The 14575-nt window shown below is 49.1% G+C and overlaps 1 protein-coding gene across 4 annotated transcripts in view; it reads right to left on the reverse strand.

Annotated features, from left to right (window-relative positions):
* KSR2 (kinase suppressor of ras 2) overlaps positions 1-14575 on the reverse strand; it is a 293238-nt gene that overhangs the window by 181774 nt on the left and 96889 nt on the right. The window lies entirely within an intron of this gene.

Genomic DNA, 14575 nt, shown 5'->3' on the forward strand with positions numbered 1-14575 from the left:
CACGATCCCCATTTTATGGAGGTAAGTTGAGGCACAGAAGTAAATTCCCCAGGATGGAGATGGGACCACAAACCAGGTTTCTCAATGCACCCTGACAGCCCTCTAAGGATATGTCTATAGTGCAATCATGGAATGTGGCTCCCTTTAATTTAGCTAGCGTGGCTCCCAGTAGCAGCATGGGCTGGTCACACAAGTCATCTCACAGGTTCCAGGTGGGTTTGAAATCCAGGCTCAAGCGAAGCTAGCTCAGGCATGTCTAAATGAGCTGTAATTGCACCCAATCACAGTGTGGCTGGACGTAATCCCTCAGTGCTCCCCTCTTGCCTTGGGTCGGGGGGCAGGTGGAAGTAGGAGGGAGGAGTTTGCTAAAGCCCTTTACAAGGCATAGCCCACCCCTCTCTCTGGCCATGGTCTCCGGCTGCCTCGGGGGGGGTGTAGCTATGGGTCTGGCTCCTGCCCACTGGCTGGAGGAGGGAAGCGCATGCCGCACACGGCTCCCGCTCTCCCCTCCCAGCTAGAGAAGCGATGAGGGCGGATCCAAGCCAGCAGGGTGGACAGTGGGGCCTTCTGCCCCCTCAGCTCCCTGCCCAGCCCCAACTGTGCCCTGAATGATGCTGCCGCACTCTCTGCCCCAGGACGCAACCGGGGACTGTGCTGGAGAACTCCGGAGACCGCTGAGATACAAATGCAACTTTCTCTCCTCAACGCTCCCCAGTGTTGCACTTGCTTTAAAACGAGAAAGGGCAAGTGCCGGGCTAAATTAAAGGGGCACCGACAAGATGAAACTTGCCGTGTACAACACCCCGGATTGTTAAAACACTCGCCGAATTTGCACAGCTTGCACAGAGAAACTCGCCCAGTCAGTTTCGTCTGGGGACGAAGACAACGTGACACGCCATGTCTCTGGCACGAGTACACACCAGGGGTGTGATTCTGGGCCCAGCAAGGGCGGGCCAATGTTAAAATAAAATACAAGGCCAGACAAGGGCGATGGGTGGGAGGGGCCCGATGGGTCACATGACCCTCCCCAAACGCCATCGGGGAGGTAAGGGGCCAGCAGCCGGTGGACCCAGAGCCGGAAGGGAAGGGGACACATGCTGCATGGGAGGGGATGCTCAGCTCAGCGGGACAGAGCCCCCCCTCCCCAGCCAGGTAATGTGCTGAGACGGGGTGGCAGCCCTCTCCCGAGTCCCAGGCAGCCTCCAGCCACGCTGCCTGGAGGGGACACTGCCCAGCGCAGTGCAGTGGGACAAAAACACACACCCCCGCCCCAGGTAACGTGGGATGGGGAAGGGACGAGATGGGGAGAGCATGGGGGCCTCGGGCTGGGTGTGGGGCGGGGAAGAGTCACATGGGGTGTCACGTGGTGAGGCTACCTGCCCCCCTTTGGCTGTTCCCCCCTTTGGTGTCCCTCCCCACCAGTCGCCCACGCGACTAGCGATTTTAGGTGCCTCGCTTCATACATTTTACAGGAGCCTGATTTCCTGAAAGAGCTGAGCTCCCACCCTCTGAAAAATGAAGACCCTTTAAGGTGTCTTAAGTCAAGCAGCCAAAAAGAGGCACCCTAGAACGTAGGGCCTGGATCACTGGTCACGTTTGAAAATCTTGGCCCGTGAGCACAAAGCACACTTGAAAACAGGCATTGGTTCGCTGGTTTCGTAGAGCCGCCTTTAAAGGAGCAAGTTCTAAGCTGGGACTTAAGTGGATGTTTTCCCTGTCATTCAAAGCAGTCTCATTTCACTGTGGCTTCTCAGAGTCCCTTTGCACCCTGTCCTCGGTGTGATGCTCGCCAGCAATCCACAACAGAACATTATGCCTTCACAGAAACCCTGCGCCAGAGGCCACCTCACCCAAAGCCCAACTGCACAAACATTGTGTGGTTACAACTCCAGGAGGCTTTCAGTGGTGTGGCCAGGTGGAGTGGGACGTGGCTGGCCCCTGTTCATGGCATCACCTCTTGGGTAACCCATGGGGGAGCGGCAGCGAAAGTTACTGCTAGTGTTATACTGAGCCCTTTCACAGGCCATCACGAACCCGGGAGCATCAACCCACTGAGAGACACAACGCAACAGCCCCAGCGGGAGACATGCTGCAAGAGGGAGGGAGCTCGGGAGAGCAGCCTGGAGTGGCTGGACTTCTTTGCTGAGGTCACAGCCCCAAGCCTTGGACCATGCCACAGAAAGCAGCCACAGATGTCTAGACAAGGCTGGGTTCTCCACAGCCTGATGTGTGCGAAGCTACGGAAGGCAGCAGCGAGCTACAGCTCCATCCCAAGTGGCGATAGGATTCCCTCCCTCCCATGCAAACTCCTTTGCCCTTCTGAACTGACTCTCTTCAAGCTGACATGCCAGCTTTGCTGGGTATCATGAGAATGAATTATGTGCCACAGGTGGAGGACAGATTGATAGAGAGACAGACAGAACAGAGCAGGTGCAAAGAAGAATCATCACATCAAGAAAAACAGAATGACCCTTTCTGGATGCCACTTGTTTACCAGAAATACAAAATCTCTCGGAGATGCTTTGCCGTCCCTCCCCCTCCAGCCCATCATTCCCTGGCACATTCATCTCGGAGGTGTGCACCGGGGGGAGTTAACCGGGAGCCAGCTATAGAGGCAGTGAGCAGACAGCCAGACAAAAGGACAAGACAGCTCATCTTCTCCCATTTTAGTTACCAGGACGTCAGAAAGCAAGAGGGGTCTGAAGAACAGGGATCCTGGGGCTGGCTTTGAAAACCTAAAAGCCTGGCCAGCAGGAGCAGTTGGAGTCCAACTACCACAACTGCATATGCAGACTGGGTATTTACACACAGCTGCATGCACCGGTTAGGGGTCAGACTCTGCCACGCGTCCCGTTGAGTTCAATAGGTCTGCTTGCTGGTTAATGTGCCACTTGACATAAGAGCTTCAGATCTGGCCCTAGATGAACAAAAGCATCTGTGCATGTATGGGGGGGACCAATCAGGCTCTCCTACCTGCTAAGACAGGGTTGGAGCTGAACTCTATAAGTTGTTAATGTCTTTGTTAAAACAGCCAAAGCCCAGGAAGGGGAAGGCGTCTTGACTTCACATGTGCCTGGATTTTTGCTTTGGAAAAGGCTGGGGAAAGCACCTGCCGCAAACTCAAGTTTAGCCCAACATTTAGATTGGGTTTTGTTAAAAGACTGTTCCACGATGTAGCGGGGTGGTCACCCCGCTCCTGCCTGAATGGGCTAAAGCAGCCCCAGAGAGGGCTGCAGCGAAGAAAGCTAGGCTGATTAGGAAAGCAGCCACAGCTGTGGCCAGCTTAATTAGGGTCCAGCTGGCCCTTATAAGAGGGCTGTGGGCCAGAAGTGAGGACAGACACTCTCTCTAGCTTCCTAGAGAGAGAGAAGGACCTGGCTGCCTGGGAAGCTAAGATGGGTACCTAGGGTAGAGCAGTGCTGGGGAAGGGCAGAGGGGGCTGGGGAGCTCCAGCCGAGCAAAGCTGCAGCCTAGTGAAAGGCCTATAAAAGGTACTGGGGCTGCAGCAGGGCACCCCAGAGATAGCAGAGGCAGCTGGTCCAACCCCCCCTTGCCGATGATGAGTAGCCTGCAGTCTGCCCTAGGGAGGGGGGGCTAGATGGTGACTGGAAGTGGCCACTGAGGCAAGGTGGGGGGGTAGAGGGTTGGGACTCCCCTGGGTGAGGAGATCCAGAGTGAATGGGTACTGTGGTGGGCAGAACCCCTGGGTAAAGGGCACTGGGGTCCAGGAGGGACATGCAGGCCAGCAGCAAGCAAGGCACCAGCCTGCAGAGGGTGCTCCTGGCTGTAAGAGTTAATTCCCAGGACGACCGACGGGAGGCGCTGCACCAGTGAGTCGTCGACACACGGTCACTTAAAAACAGCTTCTGCAGAAAGTTTTTTGTTTTAACACCTGTCGGAGATTGCCACCCAGCCACTGCAGTGTCAAGAATCCTGAAGGAGAAAGCGGGTCTAAAGCCCAGCAGCAGTGATCTCATTGATTTTCCCTGCTTCAAGCCCACAGAAATGCAAGAGGGAAACTAATCCTGTCAACAGTGCAAAGCACATTGGGCTTTTAATAGCCAGGCACTGAGCTGAGGCCATATCTTTCTCTATGATTTTTACCTCGACCATATCCCAGGAATAAATGAGTAAGTTGGTCTGCATTGGGCTGGAGGGGTGTAAATGAGGGGAGACTGTTCCAGTACAAGACAAACCAATCAACAATATTTTTAAACTTGGTTATTTCTTCACATTGCACATTTGTTATTTCAACTGGCCCTTAAAGAACTCCTGGGCCTGCCTGACACGGCCAACTGTTCAGCACAGGTCAGTTAGTCATTAGGGATCCCCCAGCGCACAGACATCAAGCAGTCTAGCTAACTAGCAACTAAGGAGCAGTAAAATTCAGCTACGGCTGGCTGTAACCAGTGAGGGGGAAAAGCCACATGCAGGTGGCTGTTTTTCCCTCTGCAATTTACATTATTAAATAGGAAAACGATCAGGCAATAAATACAAGAACCACTGACTATCACAAACACCGATCTCACAAAGCTGCAGAAATGGTGCAATTGTAACAATGCAGGACAAGTTACTAGGTTGGAGGCAGGAATGAGTGGGTGAAGTCCTCTAGCCTTTGTTATGCTGCTGGCTAGAACGGATGATCATGATGGTCCAATCTGTCAAGAGGTACACTCTGTGAGCTCTCTTAAACAGAGAGCTGATGATTATATAACTGAAGAGTGTTCCACTAAACCAATGGCTCTCAACCTGTCCAGACTACCGTACCCCTTTCAGGAGTCTGATTTGTCTCCCTTACGCCCAAGTTTCACCTCACTTAAAAACTACTTCCTTACAAAATCAGACATAAAAATACAAAAGTGTCACAGCACACTAGTACTGGCAAATTGCTGACTTTCTCATTTTTACCAGATAATTATAAAATAAATAAATTGGAATATAAGTATTGTACTTACATTTCAGTGTATGGTATATAAAGCAGTATTAAACAAGTCTGTATGAAATTTTAGTTTGTACTGACTTCACTAGTGCTTTTTATGTAGCCTGTTGTAAAACTAGGCAAACATCTAGATGAGTTGATGTATGCCCAGGAAGAGCTCTGTGTTTTCTCAGAGATACGCCTACCCCTGGTTGAGAATCACTGCACTAAACAAAGCTCACTGTTGTAACAATTATCCTTTTGTCTCTGATATTTACATGGCAGTGATTTGTAAACCTGTTAAAGCATCCTAAATAAATAAATAAACAAACATCTATGAAACCCATCCGGCTTGGAACTCGGTATCTATTAATCTTATGTTGATCTCTTAGGATATGTCTACATGGCAGCTGGGAGCACGCATCTCAGCCCAGGCAGACAGACACGCACTAGCTCGGCTGGAGCAGTGCACTAAAAATAGCACCGTGAACATGGCAGCATGGGCTGGCCACCCAAGCTCAGAGTCCAGGGGGCCGGGCAGGCTCACATGCAGGTGGCTGGCCTGTGCCACAACATCTACGCTGTTATTTTTAGTGCACTAGCTTAAGCAGACTTAGTACATGTCTGTCTACCCGGCTTGAGAGACTCGCTCCCAGCTTAAGGTCATTTGTCAGCGTCCCTGTGCCCCTGCACCAGGAAATAAGAGCGCACAACAAGTCTCCTTTCTTGTGTGTGCTACCTACATGGCCAGAGGCTAAGCTCAGGGAGATGTGCAAGGAGAGGCTGCCACTAGGCTGCTACTCCTCCCACACCGGTGGGCAGGCAAGGGTCTGGAGCTGGCAGAGCTTCCTGAAGGCTCGCTATGCTGGGGCCAGCTCTATATTGTTACACTGAGTCACCGTCTGATTCATGCCCTGCTCCTGCATCCTGAACCTACGTGCTACTCCTCACTCAGTAAAACTTACAGAGTTACAGTCCGCCAGCACTTCTACTGCAGCAGATCATCTTTGTCCCGCTCTTCCAAAGCAGACTGCGGCAATAAACCAGAACTCAATGGCACTGTGAGGAGCACTCTCTCTCCCTCTCCAACTATGTCTAAATACTTCCTCCCGATCCTCGTGAGGGAAAAGGTGGTGAAAAGTTACCAAGCCCGCCTGGAGTCTTCCACCCTCTCATAAATCAATGGGTTATTTTCTCCCCCCGGTGGTGTAAGAGGAGAACTCCAGAATGTGTTCCAAAGGCCGCTTGCCGGTCCACGTGTCCGAGGCGCTAGTCAATCGATTCGGGATGGGCTCTAGCCCCGGCCCCGCATTTCCAATTCTGTGCGAGTAATCATTTAGCCATCAAGAAAACTATTTGCATTAGGGCCCATTTTCACAGCCTGTTAAGCAGCGTATCCTGGCGCACACGCCTCGGGGGCCGGAAGGGAAGCGGTACGTTCAGCAGAGTTGCAATGCTGTCCGTGACTAGCTTCCAAAGAGCTGGCGCAAGCCTGCCATTCCGCACCATCTGAAAGCCAGTCCCAGCGACTTCTGTGCTGGGCCACCACACAGGACACCTGCTCAACCACAAGACCCCCGAGGCAGAACAACTCCCTCTGGGGCATTCCCTCTACTTGGCAGTCACTTCTCTGTTGTCTACTCATGCTCCTCAGTGGCTCCCCAGTTGTGTATCAGGAAAGCTTTCTGTCCAGCCCTTTGGCTTTCTCCCCTCCAGCTCACACCAACCTTGGGACTATGACGGGGTATTCAGAGCCAAATTTTCAGGAGAGCAGAGTCTGAGATCCATGTGAAACACAAGACATGCACAATTCTACATGCAGATCAGCTGGATGAATGCCACACGCACCCGTGCACATGACCAGCTGCATGCACAATCCGTCAATTTGCTTGAGCAGCGGTGGGTTTTCACAGATTTATGGTGGTGCACACAGACTTCCGCCACCATGCTCTGCAAACCCTAATGTGGTCATCCCAGGGGTTGGAAATGACTCCCCCAGAGCATTTGCCTCAGCCTATTCCCCCTCACGTTCAAGGCTAGAGAGAGGGGGAAAGGTCTAGTGGTCACAGCACATAAGACCTGGAGTCAGGATTCCTGGGTTACACTCCCAGCTCTGCTGCTGGCTCACTGTGTAACTACGGGCAACTCAACTTGTGTGACTCCATTTCCCCATCTGTAAAACTGGGCTAATGATATCTCTTTCACAGGGGGAATGTGAGCTTAGTTCATTAATGATTACAAAGTGCTTTGAGATCCTCAGTGTATGGAGCTGGCAGGTGTGATTTCCGGCTCAAGCAGACATACCTGCACTAGCTCTGATTAAGCTAGTGCACTAAAAATAGCAGTGTAGCCGTGGAGGCACAAGTGGCTGGATGGGCTTAGGGTGACCAGATGTCCCGATTTTACAGGGACAGTCCCGATTTTTGGGTCTTTTTCTTATATAGGCTCCTATTACCCACCACCCCCATCCTGATTTTTCACACTTGCTGCCTGGTCACCCTAGATGGGCTAGCTACCCGAGTATGTACCTAGGGTCTTCAACAGGATCACACTCAGGGAGCTAGCCCAGCCCACTGCTGGTGCCGCCCCGGCTACCCTGCCATTTTTAGCTTGCTAACTCAATCAAAGCTAGTATGGCTATGTCTCCTCAAACTTCCAACTCTAAATGTAGATGCAGCCTCAGATGGAGGCTTCTATAGGAATGCAGAACATAAAAAGCCATCACCACTGATTTGTTTGCATGGCACCCCAAGCACCCTGGTGGGGTAGGGGGGGCTGCATTACAACTGCAGTCCTTGCAGGCATTTGTAGCTATTATGGCTGCAAAGACTCATCATCTTGTGAAGTACCAAGCTGCCTTATTTGGTGAGCCAGCATTTGTCCTCCCTTGAGTCTATCTTCAGAACACCTGCGCCCCGATTTTCAACATGCAGATTTTGTTCTCTTCAGTTCAGTTTCTCTAACTTTAACTCACTTCCTGACTCACTTCCCCCTTCTTCCCAGCCTCCTCCACCACACACACGTCCCTATGATCTACGAAAAACACAGGAAGCGTTACTGAAACTTACAAGGTCTGTTTGAAGTATGAAGCAAATTTTCCATCTGCTGCTCTCCAGCCACAAGGGATTTCAAGAGCATTTTATCTGATCCTCCCCATCGCCCATTTTCAAGTTAGACCAAGCCTGACTAACTCCTCGCACGTGGCAGGACATCAGAGTTTATGATCAAAGTCTGTCCCTCACTTCCTAGGCCAGCAGAGACTGCGGTGGCCGCATGCAGAGCTGCTCACTTACACTAACACCTCTCTCTGCCCTCCTTACGCTGCTAGATTGGTTTAAATGTCCCCTGGGAAAGTACCTCTGCACAGGTTCTCCCTGGCTGGCACAGTACTAACAAAAGGGTTCTACACTGCCACCCCCAGACCGGATAGGCCCCTCGTTGCCCCAGAATATAAGGGCCACAGAATTGATTTCGGGTACCTCTACACTGCACACTCCTTATGGCAGCATGTAGAATACATATCCTGCCTGCCCCCTAAGCATGGGTATAAACAGCAGTGTACTCAATGAGACAGCGCTTATGCAAGTTGAATGAAGACGCTCCTGAACCCTTAGGATATGTACCCTCCACAGCTCTCCACACACCAAGCAGTGCCTCTCCTGTCTACACTGCTATTTTTAGCTGTGTCGCACCCTGCTGGAGTCTTTCCCCATCCCAGAGAGAGGCTCCAGCAATGGGGAAAAGCTCTGGCTGCTCCCTAAAGCCAGCGCCTTTCCCCACTGCCTCCCCTCTGCCAGTGCCTTTCACTGCCATGTGTAGCTCCACGCCGCAAGTATGGACGCAACCTGCTTTTCACCGTGGCGTGTAGCTGCATATACCCTACATACACTGACAGTGGTGTGCAGTGTACACATACCTTTACAGACACTTCTGCCCCCACTTCTCCTCAATCTGCCCCATACACTGAAAAGGAGCAATCGAGAGGAGCCTCTGTTCCCGTGTGATCTGTTCCAAGTAACCCAAGACTCCTATGGCTTACACTCTGGAGGGAAATTATCTGTAAGCCTCTACCAGACCAAAGGAAAGGAAAAGCATTCAGAGACTAACGCAATGAGTGCCAGACAAATGCCTAAGACAGAGAGGTAATCCTAAGTGATTTAGGATCTTAGGTCCCAGTGGGAGTCAATAGGATTTAGGCTCTTAAGTGTCTGGGACACATTTGAAAAGGTTCCCCTCAGAGCTGTGCCCAACCCTTCACTGGGTGGAGGATCAAGCGCACCAGGTGGCTTCTTGGGGAGAAATAAAGGGTCAATTTAAAGGATTTTAGAGGAGCCACTCCTTGCAAAACACTTTCAGACGTAGATGGGATTAAGCCATTCCTAATTTAGGTTTTTCCACTCCTAATGTTAAAGGTCTCTCTCTCTCTCTCGTAAATGAGTAGTGGGAGATAAGTGTATAAATTCCCCACACAAGTAGATGAGGTTCTACCTCTTAATCACTGAAGACTCATCCATTTCTGGGAGAGATTTCAGTTATCGCTTTCAAACGTTTTAATTTCCTCCACTTTATACTCAATGGTCAGTTCAAAGACTTAGCATGGATGAATCTCGGCAAAGAGTTGTTAGCTGCTAAGAAAGAATATTGTATTTGCACCACTGTACAGTCATGCAGATTTTGTGTGTTCATGCACCATTTTATGTGTAAGACCTGCAATGAGTGCTAGGATTTCTTGTTTTGTATAATTTACAGCTGGCATGACTGTCATCAAGAATGAACGCATGATGAAATGAAGGGATTCATTGCCTGAAAGAGACACACCCATTGGAACCACACGTTCAAATTGCAGCCTTCCCAGATAAACAACCTGAGTTCCATGCCATGCCTAGTGAGAAAACCCTGGCGGGGGGACCTTAAGATGTCAGGTCCTGTCTGCTTTGCCTGGAAATTAGAGACTCCACCTTAGTCACCTTTTCAGGCCTTGTCTCCACTAGGGAAAAGGGTGCATGTCTCAGCCTGTGGGAACTAGTGACAGGAGGTAAAATCCTACTGAACACAAGGTAGTTTGTAGTTTTACCAGGAGTTATCAGGTCAAGGTAAACCCTAGCCTCCCCCATAGTCCTTACCTCAACCTGCTAATATGTGTGAAGACTGCAAGCTGCCTTGTCTTCACTAGGATTTTACCTTCTGCTAGGTTTCAGAGTAGCAGCCGTGTTAGTCTGTATCCGTAAAAAGAAAAGGAGTACGTGTGGCACCTTAGAGACTAACAAATTTATTAGAGCATAAGCTTTCGTGAGCTACACCTCACTTCATAGTATGCATACAGTGGAAAATATAGTGGGGAGATTTTATATACACAGAGAACATGAAACAATGGGTGTTACCATACAGACTGGAACAAGAGTGATCACAAGCCGTCAAGAACAGTATCCCCCATAATGTCACGGCAAACCTGGTGGCTGAACTTTGTGACTTTGTCCTCACCCATAACTATTTCACATTTGGGGACAATGTATACCTTCAAATCAGCGGCATTGCCCCACAGTATGCCAACATTTCAATGGCTGACTTAGAACAACGCTTCCTCAGCTCTCGTCCCCTAACGCCTCTACTCTACTTGCGCTATATTGATGACATCAGCATCATCTGGACCCATGGAAAAGAAACTCTTGAGGAATTCCACCATGATTTCAACAATTTCCATCCCACCATCAACCTCAGCCTGGACCAGTCCACACAAGAGATCCACTTCTTGGACACTACAGTGCTAGTAAGTGATGGTCACATAAACACCACCCTATACCGGAAACCTACTGACCGCTATACTTACCTACATGCCTCCAGCTTTCATCCAGACCACATCACACAATCCACTGTCTACAGCCAAGCTCTACGATACAACCGCATTTGCTCCAACCCCTCAGACAGAGACAAACACCTACAAGATCTCTATCAAGTATTCTTACAACTACAATACCCACCTGCTGAAGTGAAGAAACAGATTGACAGAGCCAGAAGAGTACCCAGAAGTTACCTACTACAGGACAAGCCCAACAAAGAAAATAACAGAACGCCACTAGCCATCACCTTCAGCCCCCAACTAAAACCTCTCCAACGCATCATCAAGGATCTACAACCTATCCTGAAGGACGACCCATCAGTCTCACAGATCTTGGGAGACAGGCCAGTCCTTGCTTACAGACAGCCCCCCAACCTGAAGCAAATACTCACCAGCAACCACACACCACACAACAAAACACTAACCCAGGAACCTATCCTTGCAACAAAGCCCATTGCCAACTGTGTCCACATATCTATTCAAGGGACACCATCATAGGGTCTAATCACATCAGCCACACTATCAGAGGTTCGTTCACCTGCGCATCTACCAATGTGATATATGCCATCATGTGCCAGCAATGCCCCTCTGCCATGTACATTGGCCAAACTGGACAGTCTCTACACAAAAGAATAAATGGACACAAATCAGACGTCAAGAATTACAACATTCAAAAACCAGTCGGAGAACACTTCAATCTCTTTGGTCACTCGATTACAGACCAGAAGTGGCAATTCTTCAACAAAAAAACTTCAGAAACAGACTCCAACAAGAGACTGCTGAATTGGAATTAATTTGCAAACTGGATATAATTAACTTAGGCTTGAATAAAGACTGGGAGTGGATGGGTCATTACACAAAGTAAAACTATTTCCCCTTGTTTATTTTCCCTCCTACTGTTCTTGTCAACTGCTGGAAATGGCCCACCTTGATTATCACTACAAAAGGTTCCCCACCCCCCACTCTCCTGCTGGTAATAGCTCACCTTTCCTGATCCCTCTTGTTCCAGTCTGTATGATAACACCCATTGTTTCATGTTCTCTGTGTATATAAAATCTCCCCGCTATATTTTCCACTGTATGCATCCGATGAAGTGAGCTGTAGCTCACGAAAGCTTATGCTCTAATAAATTTGTTAGTCTCTAAGGTGCCACAAGTCCTCCTTTTCTTTTTACCTCCTGCTAGTTACCAATGTAGCTCACACCTTTTTGCCTAGTGAAGTCACACCCTGAGGTTTATTCCAGTGTCAGGAGCCTTGAGCGTCTACTACTTTTGCAAATGGTGCAGTCCTTTACACCAGTTGTAATTCAGCAGTATTTATATACACCTTTACCAGGCAGAGATGACAACCCAAGGGGCAAGCATTAGCCTGTGGGTCACATGAAGGTTTACATCCAGTTCAAACATTCTCTTAAGCAGCCAGTAAAAGGCAAATGCTTTTGACAATATTTCAAATGGAGTTTTGCAGGGAAAAGCAGCAGCTTAATTAAAGTTTCCATATCAGCAAAGCAAAGTAATGAGACAACAACAGAATACTTCCTGGAGCACAGCCAATTTGCAACACACTTCTGGTAATTTCAGAAAAACGAGCCCCGGCCTTCTCGGGATCAAAAAGCAAAGCGGAAGGTCTGAAACCAATAGTGCTCATTTAGATTCTCCATGGAATTTGGCTGTGCTAATATTCCCATTAATAACATTTCAGGCATCTTCAGAAACCAGGGCATTCTTGAGTGCTAGGACAAGAAAACAAGAATTCCTCCTGCAAAGGTCCGCTGGAGATGCAAATGCATCACAACAGAAAGCACAGTGAGGCTTCTGAATGCCACTGTGTCCACATAAGGGGTTATTTAGCTCTGAATGATACCTTCCAATGCAGAGGCATTACCCGTTCAGGGTCATTTTTCCTTTAGTCACAGCTGGGCAACTGACTAAATGAGAATGTAACCTTCACTCCAGGGGACCTGACAAAATATGAGAAGAGAGAAGGAAGCTTTCAAACAAACAGCTATTTCCTGGCTTTACATTTCTGTTTTAACAGACCTTCATAATACACCACGAGTGCAAGTTACACTCTCTTCCAGGACAGGCAGGCTATAAAGAGGTGGCTTAAAGAGAGGCCATACAGAGAGGAGACAATACTCAGCACTGAGATGCTTCCTGCTCCTTCCTTGTAGCTACAGTGTCATACAGGACAGTGGGCCCAATCCTGCTCCCAATGAAATCAATGGGAATTTTCCTACTGCACTTCAAGGGGGACCATGTGGGCCCTGTATAGGAATATGCTGACACTGGACTGAAATGAAAACTGAGTGGATACATCAGACTCCCAAAAACATACTAGCAGCTGCTCTATGTCCAGTTAAACCATTACAGCTTCAAAATCCAGACTGGGGGCAGCGGTGGTTTAGTCACCCAGGGACAATAGAGAACGTCCTCTTTCCTAGGTAGATAAGGCAAGACCCATAAATGCAGTTCATAGGTTAGGGGTATTTCAGAGGAGGCCTCTAAGCTTGACGGCCGTGCCAATTCTGCATAGATATTAAAGACTCTGTGGTATTTGTTAGAGAAATGGTTTGTCCTTTAGGGCATGGCCGGCAGGTCCCTCCCCGGGCTGTTGTACAGAGCGCCGTATGCCACCCAGCATCCGGGGGTGGGCGGCAGGCCTGCGTTACAGCAGCGCTGTCGGTAAACCAGCTGGTGTAATGATGTCAGCGGTACATTCCCTGGCGGCTAAGGGTGGGTCCACTGGGCACCAGCATGGGAGCTAGAGAACGCCACAGGATCTGTCGGAGGCCAGCAGCCTCACTTAAGAATCACTCCCCTTTACGTTCATTACAGTTCGGTCCTGTCTCTTCTCTACTGCAATTCGTACAGGAGACTGGGACCCTGGAGATGGAAGATATATAACTGTAAAGTATGCAAATTTATCACAGGTTTGTTTTACTCTAGAACAGTTCTGAGGTTCCTGACCCTTTCACTAGGTGTATCGCACAGCTAGTCCTTTGCTTACGCTCCCCCTCCAGCAGCAGCTCCCTTTGGCTGGGAAGAGGCCATTCTCCCATACTGTAAGTTTACAGAACTGACAGGGGAGATGAATGCACCCCTTTCATATGCTTATACATGTAAATGAGTGCACAAAAGAGTAAACGCAACATCACTTCAACATGAAAGTGGGTACAAGCTGAATATTAGACGTGCATGTAATTTTATGCAAAAATTTGCTAAATATACGATGCTCTTTTTCAAATGAAGTAGCAGGTACAAATTGCTTCATGTGCATTGCTGAGGTGTCAGTCTACACGTGTACCGGTAGCTGAATAGATCATCTGTGCTCACAGTGCAAAATCAGTCAAACATTTATTATCTTCTCAAAAGCTACTGGATTCTAGAGAACGCTAAACGCACACAAAAGATAAAAAGGCATGTCAGCCATTTCAGCATGAGCAAGCCTCGATGGAGATCAAAGATGGTTTTCAGTGGCAGACAGTTACAGTTTGACAGATGTTTACCAGGCAAGTTTAGAGCAGGTTTTACAGAAGCCTCAGCATCCGGCTTCTACCGGTTCCACAACCGATGGATAACCAGCCATGTTGCCTGAACACAGAGGGGATGATACACCGGGATCAGATGCTGTCCTTAAAGCAGAGATGTATAAAATGCCATTGCACTCCAGGAGAAATGACACAGTTCTGATGTAAGTATCTTACAAGTTGGACAAGCGCCAGGTCACTCCATGAACGTGCCTGTCCCCTCCATACAGTTTTGGTATCTAGCTTAAAATAGGCCTTCTGTAACGCAGAAAACTGAAAGCTAGTTAAGATG

This window comes from Caretta caretta, chromosome 15 (assembly GCF_965140235.1).
Source record: "Caretta caretta isolate rCarCar2 chromosome 15, rCarCar1.hap1, whole genome shotgun sequence".
In the NCBI taxonomy this organism is placed as follows: Eukaryota; Metazoa; Chordata; order Testudines; family Cheloniidae; genus Caretta; species Caretta caretta.